This window comes from Lactuca serriola, chromosome 3 (genome assembly GCF_051521515.1).
Source record: "Lactuca serriola cultivar US96UC23 chromosome 3, Lser_US96UC23_V15, whole genome shotgun sequence".
NCBI classification, from domain to species: domain Eukaryota; kingdom Viridiplantae; phylum Streptophyta; class Magnoliopsida; order Asterales; family Asteraceae; genus Lactuca; species Lactuca serriola.
In genome coordinates this window covers 81,572,178-81,590,806 of record NC_136410.1, presented here as the reverse complement: position 1 = coordinate 81,590,806, position 18,629 = coordinate 81,572,178, and the positions used below count along the sequence as shown (strand labels likewise).

The window sequence follows — 18,629 nt, the reverse complement described above, 5'->3', positions numbered from 1 at the left end:
ACCATCAGGATTCATGGAGGCACCCCATCCCTTCAAATGATCAGGTAATTCTTTATGAATTTATTTATATTCTTGAAGCAAATATTAGTTCCTATGTGGTTGTTTCTTGCATTTAAAAACTACTTGACTACTTGCACACATTAGACTAGATACATATTGATGGAATGGTTAAAATTACTAATACTTTATAATAAACACCATTTCATCAACCATTGTTCTTAAGTTCTTCTCATTTGTTACAATTTAAGTTGTTCGTTTACACTAGAAAAGACCTACCAATTTTCTTAGGTATTTTATCATCTGATCAAGTGCACAAAAATCATAACATAAAGAGGAAGGTGATTTGGTGATCCATGAGAACAGTGTGATGGGTTGTGACCATAGTGTGATCTCGATCACTATTTTCTTTGGTATCTTATTATCTATCAATTATATTAAAATTTTCCTATCTCTTAATAATTTTATCTCTCTTTTAATGGTTTAATGTGTTGTTACTTATTGTTTTTGTAGGAGAACTTATGGGATCAGGTTTTGCATGTTGGGGCAGAGGTATATGGAAATGCCACCATTTATGTTAAATCTTATTACTTTCTTTTATATAGTGTTAGTTACTCATTCGGTTTTATATTTTTTTGACACTGACCATTTTCAATTGTTTACCGAATACAAATGAGATTTCGGGTGCTTTAAGCCTTTAAGGCAGTGATGGTAAAAAACATTGTCCATTATCAAGAATCGTTATGTATTACACGAAAATCCAATCCCATATACATTGACACCCGTGTGGATACCCAGTAGGAAAAACAATTTAAGGCTTAAAATGCATTATGTACTGGAACATGTTAAGGTCTCACTGTTATATAAACCTTTAAAAATCCTGTTTCTTTTTACAATATACTTTTTCGGGAAAATATTACTGCTGATCATGCTGACGTCTTAAAGGATTCTTCACTTTCTTCAAAGTTAGCTGTTGACATGCAATCCAAGTTTGTAGGGTACATATTTGGCTAATTGTTCTCTTGTGTTTATTTAATTTACAATCCACATGTTTGATTTTGTTTCATCTTAAATTTACAGTCGAAAGTTATGAATGTTTACTTTCAAATACAACTCATGTTCCCATATAAAGACACCATGTTAACAAATAGCAATGTACTTTAGTATGGTTAAGAAATAGCAATATGCAAGCGAATTACAGAGAATACCAATATAGTTTATTGTGGCAACTATTTCAGGAAATGTACTATACTTTCAAAGAAAAGTGACACCTACCAACCCCCCCCCCCAAAGGGGGGAGGGGGACACCTTTCTAGTTAACTATAAAATATACACTTAAAATAAGAAATATACATTTATCTAAACTTTTGGCTTATTATATGGGATTCTAAACATTATGTTTGAATGTTTAAAAAATATTATAGAAAAAATTGCAAAAATGGTCCCTGTATTTATCAAAATTATATGGTTTGGTCTAAAAAAGTTTGGTGATGCATCAGTTATCTAATTTTGGATTCCTAGGGGTGTTTGGGATTACTTTTTAAGCCTAAAAGTTCTTTTTATAAAAGTTCTTTTGAGGAAACAAAAGCCAAAAGTAGGTTTTAAAAAATGTTTGGGTAGTATTTTTTGACTTTTGAGTGTGATTTAGCTTTAAAAGTTCAAAAGTTACAAAAAGTCACACTTTCTTGACTTTTGAAAACCCACTCTTTTCTTCTCTACAAAAAGTTATTTTGAAAAGAACTTTTGCATCTACCAAACATCTTTATAACTTTTTAGAAAAGTTAAAAAGCAAAAGTCATTTAAAAAGTATTCCCAAACACCCTCGTAGTGTGGTTTTGATCCCTATGGTTGGTATTTTTGTGTGTTTTTGGCCCATACTCCACATGAAATGACAAATATGCTCTTAATTACTTCTTTTTTAATTTCTTTTATTTAAATTCTACTTATTTTGATTATATATATATATATATATATATATATATATATATATATTACCTACCCCTTCTCTCTCTCAATATGTTAATGTTTGCAGGTAAGAACGTCTTCGACCCATATTATGTTCTCTCTCTCTCTCTCTCTCTCTCTCTCTCTCTGTATATGTGTGTGTATATATATATATATATCCTCTCTAATAAATGAAGGTTTTTTTGCCACATGTCAATCTCAAATTAGTTTTGACACTTATCATTTTGTGATATTTTTTTAAATAAATAATATCCACATATCAATTTATGGTTTTATTTTTAATTTTTAAAATTAAAAAGTTATATAATATTATACTTATATATGTAAACTATCAAATGTAATAAATGTTATAATAAATTAAAATTAATATGTTTTTTCATTCCTTATTTCAAAATTTTATTTTAAAAAATACTTTTTATTTACATTTTAATATTTTATTTTTTTTAATGAACTCGTGTAATACATAGGTTTTACATCCAATATATATATATATATATATATATATATATATATATATATATATATATATATATATATATATCTATACCTTAAAAAGCATTTACAAGATTTTGCTGAATTTTAAGAGGTACAAGCTTTTAAGCATCATATACAATAATTTTATGCATCGGAGAATAATAAATCTTATCCGGTCAAAGACAGATTTTGAATAGGTCTTCTAAGCTTATCTTCAAATTGAATGGGTTAAATATGAAAAGGTCAAATAAGATGATGATGATAAAATTTTGAATGGGTCAAAGTTTGACCAAGTGTTCCTCATATCCAATTGAATCGGTAAATATTGAATCTTATCTGGTTAACATTTATGAAAAAGTCAAATAAGATGATGATGATGATAAGATTTTGAATGGGTCAAAGTTTGACCAAGTGTTCCTCATATCCAATTGAATCGGTAAATACTAAATCTTATCCGGTCAACATTTATGAAAAAGTCAAATAAGATGATGATGATAAGATTTTGAATGGGTCGAACTTTGACCAAGTGTTCCTCATATTCAATTGAATCGCTAAATACTGAATCTGTCAATAATAATGAAAAAGTCAAATAAGATGATGATGATAAGATTTTGAATGGGTCGAAGTTTGACCAAGTGTTCCTCATATCCAATTGAATCGGTAAATACTAAATCTTATCCGGTCAACATTTATGAAAAAGTCAAATAAGATGATGATGATAAGATTTTGAATGGGTCAAAGTTTGACCAAGTGTTTTCTCATATCCAATTGAATCGGTAAATACTAAATCTTATCCGGTCAAAATTTATGAAAAAGTCAAACAAGATGATGATGATAAGATTTTGAATGGGTCAAACTTTGACCAAGTGTTCTTCGTATCCATTTGAATCGGTCTAATACGATGTACACGTTATAAAACATTTCATATAAACTGGAAGAGGCGCATTGATCTAGCATTCGTCTATCATGAATGTCTTGTCATTGACCGCAAAACCTTGGTTCTCTCTCATGCTCGCTACCTCCTCCTTTGTTTTTCTTTTTATTAAAATCGAATAGGCCCAAAAATGTCTTACGTTTAATCCTAGCCTAGGTATAAGAAATCTCTATTTGTTCGTCATTTTGTTTAACAAATTTTTATGTCATTTTGTTGATCCGCACCCGGCCACCCGTCGCTTTGCGCGGGTAAACGGCTAGTATATATATATATATATATATATATATATATATATATATATATATATATATATATATATATATATATATATATATATATATATATATATATATATATATATATATATATATATTATGTTGCTCGGAAAACCTTAACTCCGTCAAAAATTGTGGTGTTGCTCCGACTACAACGAGAAGCCTAACTCATACCGCCCCCTGGTTATTTATCACCACATGTCAGATATGCATTACCAAAAAAAACTGACGAACTACAATTCCAACTTTTATTGAAAAACCACGGAGCTTACGATTGATTTGCTTAGATTTTCACAAACACAACTTTTGTTAATGAATGCAGGCTTAGAATAACAATAATAACTCATCTTACTTTTGTTCATCAGAAAAGAATAACAAGAACCCACCTACAAATTTCACAACCAAATCTGCAAATTCAAATTCAAGCTTTCGGTTCTACGAATTCATCAATTCAACCTTATCCCCTTCATTTGGCTTCTCTAATCCCGTTTAAGAACCTTAGATTGTTGGACCACCATTAACTGTGATACCATAACAATATCGACAACGTCCATAGAAAATCATCACCAGATTGCCGTTGATCTACATTTTCAATGGACCGTCGGTGTTCCTGAAACATCCTCCGCCAATGTGAATCAATGCTTGCAGATGATGAATTGAATAAGATGATAGTGAATCAATTTTGCTTCACGGTTTCAAATCCACCACCATTAACCTTCTTTGTTGATTTTAGATCGACGTGGGAGGCGGATTGGATGTTAGGGACGCTATCTGCACTCATCGACGAAGTAGGGAAGAGAATATGCCGACGGGTTGAAGGGGGGTGAGAGAGGCGATGTAGCATATTGTCGACAGCTGAAGGCTTGTGCAGACGAAGTCGATTATTTGGGGGGTTTGTTGATGAAGGTCGTAGACGAGGAAGGGAAAAGGAGTAAATTGAGTTTTTTTTAAATAAAAAATTATATTAGATTATGTATTTAGAAATTAAAGAAAATGAAAAACATCAGTTATAACGTATAAGCTTGTTTTTAAGTTTATAGGGAACAAAACATACAAAGATCCCATTTTAGACCAAAACAACAGAAATTCAACCATGGGACCATTTTTGCAATTTAACCAATATTATATTCTTAAATATCATGTTAAATTAAATAATATATTAAACAAAATATTAAAAAATAGATTAATATAATTACTATACGAAAATAAACGTAAATGAAAGCAATAATATAAATAAAAGCAAAAGTAACCGTGCATCATTCTTATTTACGTTAGTAAAATATGAGTGTATAATTGTATATAAATAGAAATGAATAAATATTGAGTACATGGCTGCATGCTAATTCATTCTTGACTATAATAATGAAATCTTCCCTATAAGTTTGTTTAAAATTGTAGGCTTTATCCCTAATTTTTTTTTTATTCGGATCGTTTTTATGATTTGATTTTGTTGTGTTTTTCGTCCCAAATATTTGGTCAAAACTGTACATTTGGTCTCTAACTTTATGTATATAATTGACGAAAAACGCAACAAAATTAAACCACGTGGACGATCTTAGTAGAAAAAAAAAATTAGGAACCAAACATACAATTTTGGTCAAATCATAGAGACGATTTCAGTAATTTTACCTTCATACTTATTATTTAGTAAAAGAATTTCTAAAATATTAAGAACAAATATAAATAATTAATGATAGTATGATGTTGATGATTTAAATAATTGATATAAGGAAAATAAAGATTAGTAATTATTATATCAATTAATTTATTTTATATATATATATATAATAAACATAATAGTTATAAGTTTGAAAGTATGAAATTAAATGACTTGATGGGGGGTTTGTTTAAGAAAAAATATGTTTTGTTTAAAAATTTTCTCTAACATATAATTATATTTTTTAACAATAAACAAATCTATTTCTAATTACTACATGTGTTCAAATAAAGCTTAGGGATAATGTCTTAAGAGGGTAATAACGTTTTCTGTTTGTCCATATTAAGTCTCTAACATATTTTTTGTGTGTATTACACCATTAAGGTTGTTATAACCGTTTACAAATAATCTATTTTATCGGTTTCTTCCTGTTAAAATGACTATTTGTAAACGGTTAGAATAACTTTAATGGTGTAATACGCACGAAAAATACGGTGGGGCCTAAAATAGACAAACAGGAAATGTTATTACCCTCCTAAGATTTTTAGTATTTATTATTTTGAATATATATTTTAAAGATTTTTAGTATTTATTTTTATATGTGTATTTCATATAAAGTTGTTGAAATTAAAAGGAATAAAAAGTAGAAAGGTTTGGGTTGATTGGATTTTGTAACCACATCATCCAGTTAACCACTAGCAAAACAAAATCTCTAGCAAGGAGCTAGAGAGAAGAACAAATTAAGGTCGGATTGGATTTTGTAACCACATCATCCAGTTAACCCGAGCCTTAGAATTCAGAAACGAAAACCAACGAAAAGAGAGATCCACAACAGAATCAAAGAGCCTATCTTTTCTAGGTTTATTGCTACTAAAAAGTAAAGAATTACGAAACGTCCAAAGCACTCATATGACCACCATGAACACCGACTCGACAATCGGGCGTTCCATATGAACCGTCAGTCTAGAATCCACCCAATCCACCACATCACGGACAGATGAAAACACGGGAAGATCCAAATGAAGCCAATGCCCAACCCAAATCCAAACCTGATCAACAACCGAAAACTGCAGCAACAAATGTTTCACACTTTCTTGAGAATTATGACACGCATGACACAATAAGGAATCTATCACCACCCCCTTTCCACCAGTTTAGCTCTTACCGGAATGCGATCCAAAAGCACACACCATAAAAAATGTTAATTTTAATTGGGACAAAACGGTTCCACCTAGTAGGCATACTGCCCATAAAAAATGTTAATCTATCAGCCCCTCCTCTAATCCCTCGACGCCAATGAAAATTCCATCCCCCCGAATCCCATTATTCACTTACTCAAGCATCTTGATTAAAGGCCAAAGCAAAGAGCCTCTCGAACCGCTCCTTGAGAGGAATATCCAAGCACCAAACATCCTTCTAGAACCTCGTTTGAGTCTCATCCCCCACCACTCTATACATGGAATTAGAAGGAATACAACTATTTTCATGGAGATGTTTAATGGATCCTACAATCTTTTGCCAAACACCCCCTCCAGTTCCTATTCTCGAATCATCTGAAAAATCACCACCTTCCCCATGACAAAATTTGACAATTTTAACCCAAAGAGCTCCATTGTCATTAAGAAACAACAACTTCCATTTATAAAGAAGACCAAGGTTGAAAACATCCAAACTACTAACTCCAAGACCTACACGTTTCTTATTTAAAAATTAACTATAGGGGTTTATAGTTTCATACGGGGATAATGACTTAGGAGGGTAATAACATTTCCCGTTTGTCCATATTAGGTCCCTAACGTATTTTTTGTGTGTATTACACCATTAAGGTTGTTATAACCGTTTAGAAATAATCTCTTTTACCGGTTTCTTTCTGTTAAAATGACTATTTGTAAACGGTTATAATAACCTTAATGGTGGTATATACACAAAAAATACATTAGGGACATAAAATGGACAAACAGGAAACGTTATTACCCTCCTAAGTCATTATCCCTAAGGCTTAATGATAACTCATTACCGTCGGATCAAAGACGTTTTGGTATCTAATCCGAGAATGATCCATAATATATATTAGTTTGTTTGTAAAACTTGAGGTGATGCCCATCTTTATACATCTATCTATACTTCAAATAAAATGTATTAATGATCGGATGACTTTTAAAGAAATTTCTTCGATTTTGTATTGTTTTAATATATCTCCACCGAAAACTCAATACCAAAGGGGTATTACGAAGGGCATATTGGCTTCAAACCCTTAGATGTAAATAGAAATAAGGATTAATAACTTGAGACTGTTAGATAAAATCATACAAAGTAATGTATTGAAGGGGATTTAAGGCTAACGCAATTTTTATACCATCTTTATCAATTTAATATAACAAAATGGCTACTTTTACAAATTTTCCAAACTGTTATTTAGATTAAACGATAGCTTTTTACAAACTCTTTTTATCCTAAAAGAATGTTGAACACAAATTTTTTAAGGTATGTGTGAAAAATAAAAATAGACCATTGGTATAATTTCTTTATATAAACAAAAATCATTTATAAGTAATAATTTCTATAAAATAAATTAAAACAAAAATTGTTGCTATCTGTCAATAATGTGTCATTAATAAATAATAAAAATTTTACATAGACGTAAGCACGTAGGACGTAGCAGGTAAACGAGCAACAAGTTTTGTTACAACCTCTTTTTAGATGACATAAGTAATTCTTTTAAAAACAACATCCATAGATTTTAGGGTCATAACATTACTATGCATGACCCGTTGAACTCTATTGAGGAACTCCACAACATCTGACGTAAGGAGACCGAAAGTATCAGATGCAAAATGTATAAATGTGTTTTGATTTTAATGCACGTTTTTTTCATGTTTTGCCACTTTACATGATGTAGTTTTTAAAATAGTTTGTCCCACAGTGAAAACTTCACTCCCCAAGTCCATAAGAGGGGAAACCCCTATTAGATTTACACATGCATGCTTCCCTTCACCCATCTAAAAACTAGAACATCAGCATGTCTAAATGTTGATCTTCCTTCCAATGAGTCAGCCAGAAAGTTTACATGTGCATCTTTCTTAGTAGAAACCTTGACGTGCCTAAATATGTCAAACAAAACATCCATAACCTAATCGTGTCGGTACTTAAAACCCGAGAGTTCTCTACAATGAATTGCATGATCCCTAAAGGAGTCCAAGCATTCATTACGACAAACAGGGAATGTTTCATCAACCGGAAATAAAGTTATCATAAGGCGATACTTAAGGACAACACGATACTCCACTGGCGGCATATGATGACCAAGACTGTCAATAGGGATAGTAATAAAAAAATATTGAGCATGTTGTAACATCCCAAAAATACAGGCCAAAATTTTCATTTTTAAATAAGTTATTATAAAACCATAAGTATAAAAACATCCATAATAACATCTCATGTCAAAACCAAAGTTTCAATAGTCAAACATGTTATCATAAAATAATATCAGAGTGTAATCCCCAAGATCTCATGTGCGGAAAAACATAGTGTGATGCGCTGCAATCGAGCCGGCTCCTTTCCTTTGAAAACGAAGTACCTGAAACCAAAACCGAAAACCATAAGCACAAAGCTTAGTGGGTTCCCCGATCATACCACATACCATACAGTAACTTACATAGCCAAGCATATCTGGGTGTCGGCCTCCCCTTCGGTCTATTTCAACCGGATAACTGCCTAGCATATCTGGGTGTTGGTCTCCCCTTCAATTTGTTTCAATCGGATAACGGGGACTATTTCACCCCTACCACTACCACATAATAACATAGCATAACATACATAAACATAATGTCAGGCAAATCTGGGTGCCGGACTTACCCCTTCGGTATCTTTCAACCGGTATCTGGGAGCTGACCTCCCCTTCAGCATCTTTCAACCGGTAATCGGGGACTATTTCACCCCTACTACTAATAACATGTATCACAGAGCATCCTAGCACACAAACATAACCGATAATGGCATACCAGATAATTATCACAAAGACAATCATCTAATAAACAACTTCTACTAGTGAGTCGACATTGTAGCCTTAGACCCACTTCTACTGGAAGGTAACTCACCTCACACTGCTGAAGTCCCGCAAATGAAACCCTGGCTGCTGGATGACAACTTCCCGAACTGTCAATATCAAAATAACACCCAATTGATGATTGGGTCCCGACACATAACCATAAGTTCTTGGAGTAACAGGCTACATTACCCCATCTTGGCTTGATTCAAGCCCAAGGCCCAATCCAAAGGTCCAAAAGTCAAACTAGGAATCAAAGCCCAACATATGGCCTAATTTTTCAAATTGGGCTCAAACCTTTACATGGTCTTAATCACAGGCCCAACCATTTAGTACAGTCCAAGCATTTTGCATTTCTAATGGTCTAATATCTCATAATCATAAAGGCCCAAACTATGGCCCATCTATGGAAAATTGGGCCCAAACCCCTTATATGGGCCTTACCTTAAAGCCCATTAAATTATTATAGTCCATTTTATTGTTCTTGGATGGCCTAATATTGGCTCAATCACCAAAGCCCAATAGAAAGGCCCAACATAAAGCCCAAATGAAATTAAGGTTTCACATAAAATGACAATTAGGGTTAAATGAAAACCCATTAAGAACTTAATCCATTAAGTCCATCACTCTAATAAAATAAATCATATGGTGTGATTGGGCTTAATACACAATTCCATTCCAATGGCCCGAATGTGGGTCCTAAGTCCAAGCCCATAATTCCAAAATTAGGGTTTTCTAAACCCTAATTAGGGTTTCCAACCCATCGTAACCCAATAGGCCTAAAATTAAGTCCTTATATCCATTAGAGTTCATTAGGCCTATTAGGATTTCACTAGTTGGGCACCACCCACTACCACCTCGGGTAATGGTGGCACACCACCACCCAACATGACGGTTGGTGCCTCACGGTGGTGGTTAGGGTTTCTTTTCATTATTCCAACTCCGGTTATAATGTTACAATGAAAATACCAAATGTACACACACTCACTAAAATACACCCATCTACGGTGGTACATGGTGGCAGCCACCACCTCACGGTGCAGGTGGCTGTTCTCGCAAATTCCGGCCAAACCAACACTACATACATGAAATAACACACATTAAAAGTGGGATCACACAAACTCACAGCCAGCTCCACGGTGGCTGGTGGTGTCATGACACGGCAGTAGGAAGTAGAGGTGGCGGCAAGCAGTGGTTTCATTGACAGCCACCACCGCGAGTTTTCTTGAGTCTCAACCAAGTAACACACGTCCACACGATCATGCTCGATGTTAGCTCAGCACCGAAGTGTACCACGATCTCATCCACACCCGTGGTGGTGCAAGACATTTGGCGAAGAATGGCAGCCGCAACAGCCACCCGGAATGGCAGCTACAGCAACCGAGCAGCGGCAGAAGAAGAAGACAGAGGAGGACGTTGCGGTCCGACCGGTCCATGGGAGCAGTGGGTCGTCGGTCCTTGCGGTTCACAGCTTGTTGGCAGAACATGGAGGTGACTACTCGTGATCCTTGCCGGCGACGGGAGCAATGAAGGAGCTGGATGGTTGACGGTTCCCATTGATGGCGGTGACGTTGGCTGGGCGGCAGTCGTTAGCGGCCATGGATGATCGAAGGACGAAAGAAACCAGGTGGTGGCGGCTGAGACATAGCAACTAGGTTTAGGGTTTGGTATGGAGAAGGTAACGGGTTTAATACCCGTATCCCATACAAACTTCATGAGGATTGCCACTTCCAGCCCCTACCATCTCTAATTGTTTCGAAATAAATCCTTAAGTTACTATTCAACCCTTGATATTCCATAATTCCTTCAATTTAAGTCCAACATTTTACCAAATGCCCCTTAGCTTTCGAGATTATTTGCAAAGCCAATCCATATATTACCCTTATAACCCCCAAAACCTCAATTATGACATATTCAACCCTTCCTTCTCTTTTTCTTTTAAATTAAATCCAAATTTACCCAAATAGTCCCTCATCTACAAAATATTTTCAATATTAGTCCTTGGATAACGTGCCCAATTGATTATCTTTTAGCCTTATGATCATATATTCTTTCCACTACAAATCCCTGAGGCATACTTTAGACCTCCCAAGAAATTGATGATGCCAATTACATACTTTTCACTAAACTCTTTATTTAAATATATACATATATCGAAATAAAATAATACTTAAAATAGTCTTCAACTTTTAGATCTTGTCTTGGAAATTGGATGTTACACATGTGGTGCCTTTTAGACACTCAAACATTGCTTTCTGTCTAATTGATATGTCGAAGTGAATTTCCATGTCTTGAACCCCTAAATAACACATGTCATGTATGGTCACACACATCGCACATGTCTAGGGTTGGCACCGTTGGATCGGTTGAAGTTTGATATAAAAATAAAAAATATTACATAAAAAAGTTAATGATTTGTTTATATAACAAAGTTGTATGTTTTTAATATAAAAATAATAACAACAAAATTGATCATGTAAATTATATATTTTAGTTTGCCACCAACTGTTACAATAAGATGGATATGTAAACTATATATGCATAGACACACTGTTATATTTTTATATAACTTGAAATATGACTATATAAATTACTAAAAAAAATTTAATTTTACATATTGATAAGAACATATAATTTTGTTACATAAACAAATCACTGACCTAATAAAAAACTTATAACTTATTGTTTCACATTTCATTAATACGAATTGTAAGTTCTTTATAAATTACCCATATGAAACAATATCCATACCAAGTGAGGGGTGGCGCGTGGTTATCACCTTCCATAAAGGGGTTGGCGCGTGAGAATGAGGAAGGCAACTACACCTCTGTCATGATATGGTAGGCTTGGTCGTAGGTAGCAAGTAATAGTAATAGCAGCAGATCCTTTCTCTCTATCATATATCTTAAACACCCAAACCCAATCTCTTCATTCAATATGTTACCATTCCATTCACAATATATACAGGATGCGTGTAATACTCTACCTCATTTATTTTTACCCTATATATTCTCTCGTTTTACCAACCAAAAAATATAACAGACCATTTTCAATCCATCATTATTTTTCCCTTATAAATAAAATAAATAGTATTTCATCCTTAATTATATTCTATTTTTTATTTTAAAAAATATATTTCTAAAATATTTTATTTTTATAACTTATATAAATTGTCAAATACACTCATCTATCAATTAAAGTCTATATTTATGATTAATTAATATAAATTAGTATATAACATGACATTATAAATATTAAATATTACATTTAAATTATAATTAGTTGATAAAATAAATTAAAAATATATAAAATAAAAATAAGAGAGACTAAAATTGGCAATCAAACTTCATCTCCATTTTTAGAGATATGAATAGTATTCTCATTCATATATCTCCAAAAATTAAGATGAAAATTGGGTAGGATTGAAAAATAATGGGGGAAGAAATAAAGTTTAGGTGTAGATTGAAAATGCCCTTGTATAGCTCCTTATATAGCTGTAAATCCAATAATCATCAATAGTATTAAAAACCACAGAATTATAGAAAAACTTGGATGTTATAATTATATCAAAAATAGCGTGTTATATTGACAATGTCGGCTATCATTTTGGTGATCGAGTGTGTGAAAGGTATTCAATAAGGATGACACAATACTTAAGATTATTATATAAAATAGTTGAAATCATTTTTGAACAATTTTCCTTGTTTCAAAGATCGCTAATTAAAACTCTGGTTAATATAAGTTTTGACAAATTCTAATTTCAACGTTAATATTTTGAGAGCTCATTTTGTATTGATTTGTTTGTAATAGCTTTTTGTCACACACAAGAGTTTATGGTTTATAAAGATTGTACAATATGCAAAAAAGAAAAAAAAAAAAAAAAAACTAGTTATATATAACAAAAAAATTATTATACACAAATGAGTTTACTTATGATTTAGTTTGGTATCCAAGATGAGGTCTACATTAAAAATATAAAATAAAATAAAAAGCATGTAAAAGTGATTTGTTTCCTGTATCTATATTAACCCTAACATCATCTTCAACCCATTTTTATTTTTTTCCCTAAAAATTAAGTAAAAAATGAGGTAAATAGTATTTATTTTTACCTCATTTTTACCCACAAAAAGTGTGACATCCCAAATTTTTCGGCCAGAAAAAACCGATTTAATTTATTCTTTTAAAATAAAATCAGAGTAATCTTTTAAAAGATATTGCAAAATTTGTCCCCAGAACAAAACATAATAAAAATTTATCAAAACATTTCTTAAAGAAATATGTATCTTCATTATATATCAAAACTTCGGGATGTTATGTTCCGATACATAACAAAAGCATAAACAGTACATCATAAGCCTTACAACAGTTATTTACAACTACTGACCTATAATCCAAAAATCTCTTTTCACCGTCCAAATTATGCTTTGGGTCCACTACCTGTAATATAAAATTTTAAGTGGGTCAGGCTTGGGAGCCTGGTGAGCATATAGGGTTTTCAATCCACAAATAAAAATAAATTTATTAATTTCATCGACCAACAATAAATTTATTAATTTTATCAACCAACAATAACCATGATTACTCATTCCCGTTATCCTCACTTTACGTCCCTAAACACCTATCACAAGGGACCTAGCCTAAGGATCATCATCGGGATGGACTTTACTGCTAAGGGGATCCCTCAGCCATATATGTACGTAAGGCAACCATGAGGGGATGGAGTACACCAATAAACATATAGTTCATCAACACTTATAGGTTGCGAGCCTGTTAGCGTTCCACTGGACTGTCTAGAAAGGTCTGTGGTTGTCATCTATATTCTGCTGGATGACTAGAACAACAACAACAACATCGATGCATCTCATCATTTTAACACACACCAACTATTTCATCTACCTATGTTATACCCAACATATTTGTAGATAAAAATACATATACAATTTAAATCATTTTAAAACCCGTATAAAACATTCATTCAGCATCCATCTCAAATAAATAAACAATAAATATACACATAACAAGTATTTTATAGAAAATACTCCATATCTATGTGTAACATGAAATTGACTATACACTCACTTGTTTTAATGAAAATTTGGCAGAACCTCGTTTCTTAAAATAATATTCTTCGATGAAACCGGGATGTTTTCTCAAAAATCGGGCTTCACGTGGGCAGAGTTTCGTCTCGAAAAACTCTTTTCTCGGGATCTTCGGGCACTTCGGGGTTCGCTTACGATGCTAGGGTGATATAATAGGCCTAGGGGTAATTTTTGCAACAAAAGGGAAAGTAGAGGGTGAAAGAATAAAAAGTTGTAACATCAATTCGGCTGGCTTCAGTTCCTATTTATAGGAGACCGAATCACCTTAGTACGTGGGGCATACAGCTCAGGTACGCGAGGCGTACTGCATCGCACACTTCTTCGCTGGGTGTAACTTCGTACGTTGGGCGTACGAAGTGGATCAGCTTGGATGCGTCAAGGCTACGACATGTGGCTCTCATGCGAAGGAGTAGGGAGGGTGACGGACTTCGGAACACTTACACGAGTACGATGGGTGTACTCCCTCGAACCAGCCTCGAAGTTGTGCCCTAAACTTCAAAAATTCGTAACTTTCGCATACGAACTCCGTTTCTACAACTTTCGTTTAGACTCCGTCGACTAATTTTGACTTTATTTTTAAATTATATTTTTAACAGGCCGGAACATGAAAAATCCGTTAAAAATTCATAACTTCTTCATCCGATGTCCGTTTTCGTCTGTCTTTTTACCGTTAAACTATAATTGACAAGATCTTAAATTCTCGTTTAGGTTGTTTTGGCTAAAAATCATTCGATCTAAAATTTGAGTTCCGGGCTGCATATTACTATGCCAAATCTTAGAAAATTCATAACTTTCTCATACGAAGTCATATTTGGACATTGTTTTTATGCATGCTCTCGGTTTAACGAACACTACGACTTTTGTTTAGATTATTAATGCTAAAAAGCACTTTATCGTAAATTCACATTTTACGTCATACATCGTCGTGGCGGTTCTATCACGAAACTTCAACAAGTCATAATTTCTTCGTTATAACTCGGATTTCGATATTCTTTATATCTCTGGAATCCTTGTTTCAACCACTTCAACTTTCTTCATAGATATTGGGTTTGTCTAACGTTTATTTTCGACGCTTATTTTTATCCTTAATTCATTAAATCATAATAATTAAGCAATAAACACATAATAATCAAATAATACATCTTTATTATTTAAAAAATAAGTTATAAATGTTGACCTAGACTATTACATCATCATTAATGCCTAGCCTAGAAACACTGGCATTACAATTCTCTCCTCCTTAGGATGATTTCGTCGTCGGAATCCCACATCAATAAAAAAACGCGGGTAGTGACTCATCATGTCACTCTCCGTTTCCCAGGTGAGATTTGGACCATTCGCATGTTTCCATCGCACAAGCACTAATTCGACCATCTTGCGTCGCAATTTCTTAGTCTTACGATCAACGATTTCCTCTGGTTCTTCGATTAACCTCTTGCTTTCATCCAACTTTAATTCAAAAATTAGAATCATGTCGGGAACTTCTCCCGTGAACTTCCTCAAATTACACACATGGAAGGTGTTATGAATACCATCTAGTTCTTCTGGTAGTTCTAGCTTGTAAGCTTGGTTCCCAATCCTCTGAAGAACTTTAAACGGTCCAATAAACCTTGGACTCAACTTTTCCCTTTTACCAAATCTTATAAGTCCCTTCCACAACAATACTTTAAGTAAAACCGAATCTCCAACTTCGAATGATATCGGTTGTTTTTTCTTGTCAGCATAACTCTTTTGACGATCCTGAGCTGCTAACATCCTTTCCATAATCACTTTCAACTTTTCAGCAGTCTGATGGACTATCTCAAGTCTCATAAACTGCGTTTCTCCAGCTTCAAGCCAACATGATGGTGTTCGACAGTTTTGTCCATACAAAGCTTGATAAGGTGCCATCTTAATGCTCGAGTGGAAACTATTATTATAAGAAAATTCTACCAGAGGTAAATGTTCATCCCAATTACCTTGGAATTCCAGGGTACATGCTCTCAGCATATCCTCCAATGTTTGAATCGTTCATTCGCTCTGACCATTGGTTTGAGGATGGTAAGTTGTACTTAAACACAATTTCGTACCCAATTCCTCTTGTAGACTTCTCCAAAACCTTGACGTGAAACGACTATCACGATATGATACAATCGTCAAAAGAACACCATGAAGTCTCACTATCTCCTTCACATAAGCGTTAGCAAGCTTTTCCATAGACCACTTCTCATTGGCGGCTATGAAATGTGCACTTTTTGTGAACCGATCAACGACCACCCAAATCATGTCTTGACCGTTCTTCGTTCCGGGAAGTTTAGTCACAAAGTTCATCGTGATGTCTTCCCATTTACCCATGGGTACAGGTAAAAGTTCTACACTCCCATACAGCTTCTGATGTTGTGCCTTAACCCTCGCACATGTCACACACTCGGCCATATACTTCGCAACATCAAGCTTCATCGTCGGCCACCAGTAGTAGGGCTTCAGATCCCTATACATTTTCATGCTGCCAGGATAAAGTAAGTACATGGTCTTGTGAGCTTCCTCCATTAGAAGATCTCTTATTCCTCCTGTCTTAGGTACCCAAATCCTATCTTGGAATACCTTCAATGCTTGACCGTTTGTATCAAACATTAACGTTTTGGCCAAACGTTCTTCTTTTCCGTCATTTTTCTCTGAAGCTTCCTCCTGAGCTTTCTTTATACTTTCCACAATTGTCGAGACAACTTCAATTCTCAACGCTCTTGGCCTTTTCGTTTCAGGGTTTACCTTCTAACTGAGAGCATCAACGACAACATTGCTTTACCAGGGTGGTAAAGTATCTCATAGTCGTAGTCATTGAGTAACTCTAGCCAACGTCATTGCCTCATGTTCAATTCCTTCTGATTAAAGAGATATTGAAGACTCTTATGATTAGTGAAAAGTTTGCACTTTGTGCCATAAAGATAATGCCTCCATATCTTTAGGGCAAACACTATCGCTGCCAACTCCAAATCATGAGTGGGGTAGTTCTTTTCATGTTCTTTCAATTGTCTCGATGCATATGCTATCACCTTATCCCTTTGGGTCATAACACAACCTAACCCAACTCTAGATGTATCGTTATAAACTTTGAATTCTTTGACTCCATTAAGCAAGGAAAAAATCGGTGCTTCACATAATTTCTTCTTTAACTTCTCAATGGATTCCTTATGCTTTTCACTCCAAGTATAAGTAGCTCATTTGTGGGTCAAAGTTGACAATGGAGCAACTATCAAAGAAAAGCCTTGGATAAACCTTCGGTAATATCTGGCTGATCCTAGAAAGCTTCGGATTTCCATAGGACTCTTTGGTTGTTCCCACTTTGTTATAGCTTCAATCTTAACTGGGTCAACCATAATCCCTTCTTGGTTAACCACATGACCCAAAAATTGGACTTCTTGAATCCAAAAATCACATTTGGAGAACTTTACATACAACTTCTCCTTTTTTAGAACTTCTATCACTTCATGTTGATGCTTGTCATGCTCTTGCTTGATTTTTGAATAAATCAAAATATCATCTGTGAACATTATCATGGATTTATCGAGGAATGGTTTACAAACCCTGTTCATCAAATCCATGAATGTTGCTGGAGCATTGGTTAGTCCAAACGACATAACCAAAAATTCATAGTGTCAATATCTTGTTCTGAATGCAGTCTTCTCAATATCCTTCTCTCTCACCTTTAGCTGATGATATCCTGACTTAAGATCAACCTTCTAGAAATAACTCGAACCTTGCAACTGATCAAACATGTCATAAGTTCTTAGCAACGGGTACTTGTTCTTTATTGGTGCCTTGTTCATCTCTCGATAATCTTTTCACATTATCATGCTCCTATCTTTCTTCTTCACAAATAACACCGGAGCTCCCCAGGGTGATGAACTAGGTCTAATGAAATCGTTGTCCAACAACTCCTGAAGTTGTGTCATAAGCTCCTCCATCTCTATCGGATACAAGCAAAATACAAATTGTTTTGTGAATTTATACAAAAAGATTTCAACACACTTAAAACTGATGCAAATATTATAACCATACGATTTCCACATCTTTATAAAATATTTAGATATTTTTATCCCTTTTGTAACATGCTGAGCATAAGGGACGTTTTCAACTTATAAGCATAACAGCTTAGTTTTTCCGACCTATACATAAATCATGTACATAACATACATACAAATTA

General features: G+C 34.0%; 1 long non-coding RNA gene across 1 annotated transcript; it reads right to left on the bottom strand.

Annotated features, from left to right (window-relative positions):
* Nucleotides 1-8,665: 8,665 nt before the first annotated feature.
* Nucleotides 8,666-10,994, bottom strand: LOC145092751 (uncharacterized). The gene is made up of 2 exons (XR_013702649.1): nucleotides 8,958-10,994; nucleotides 8,666-8,879 (listed from the first exon to the last, which is right to left on the bottom strand). It is a non-coding gene; the product is annotated as an uncharacterized LOC145092751 (long non-coding RNA).
* Between the last annotated feature and the right edge of the window lie 7,635 nt (nucleotides 10,995-18,629).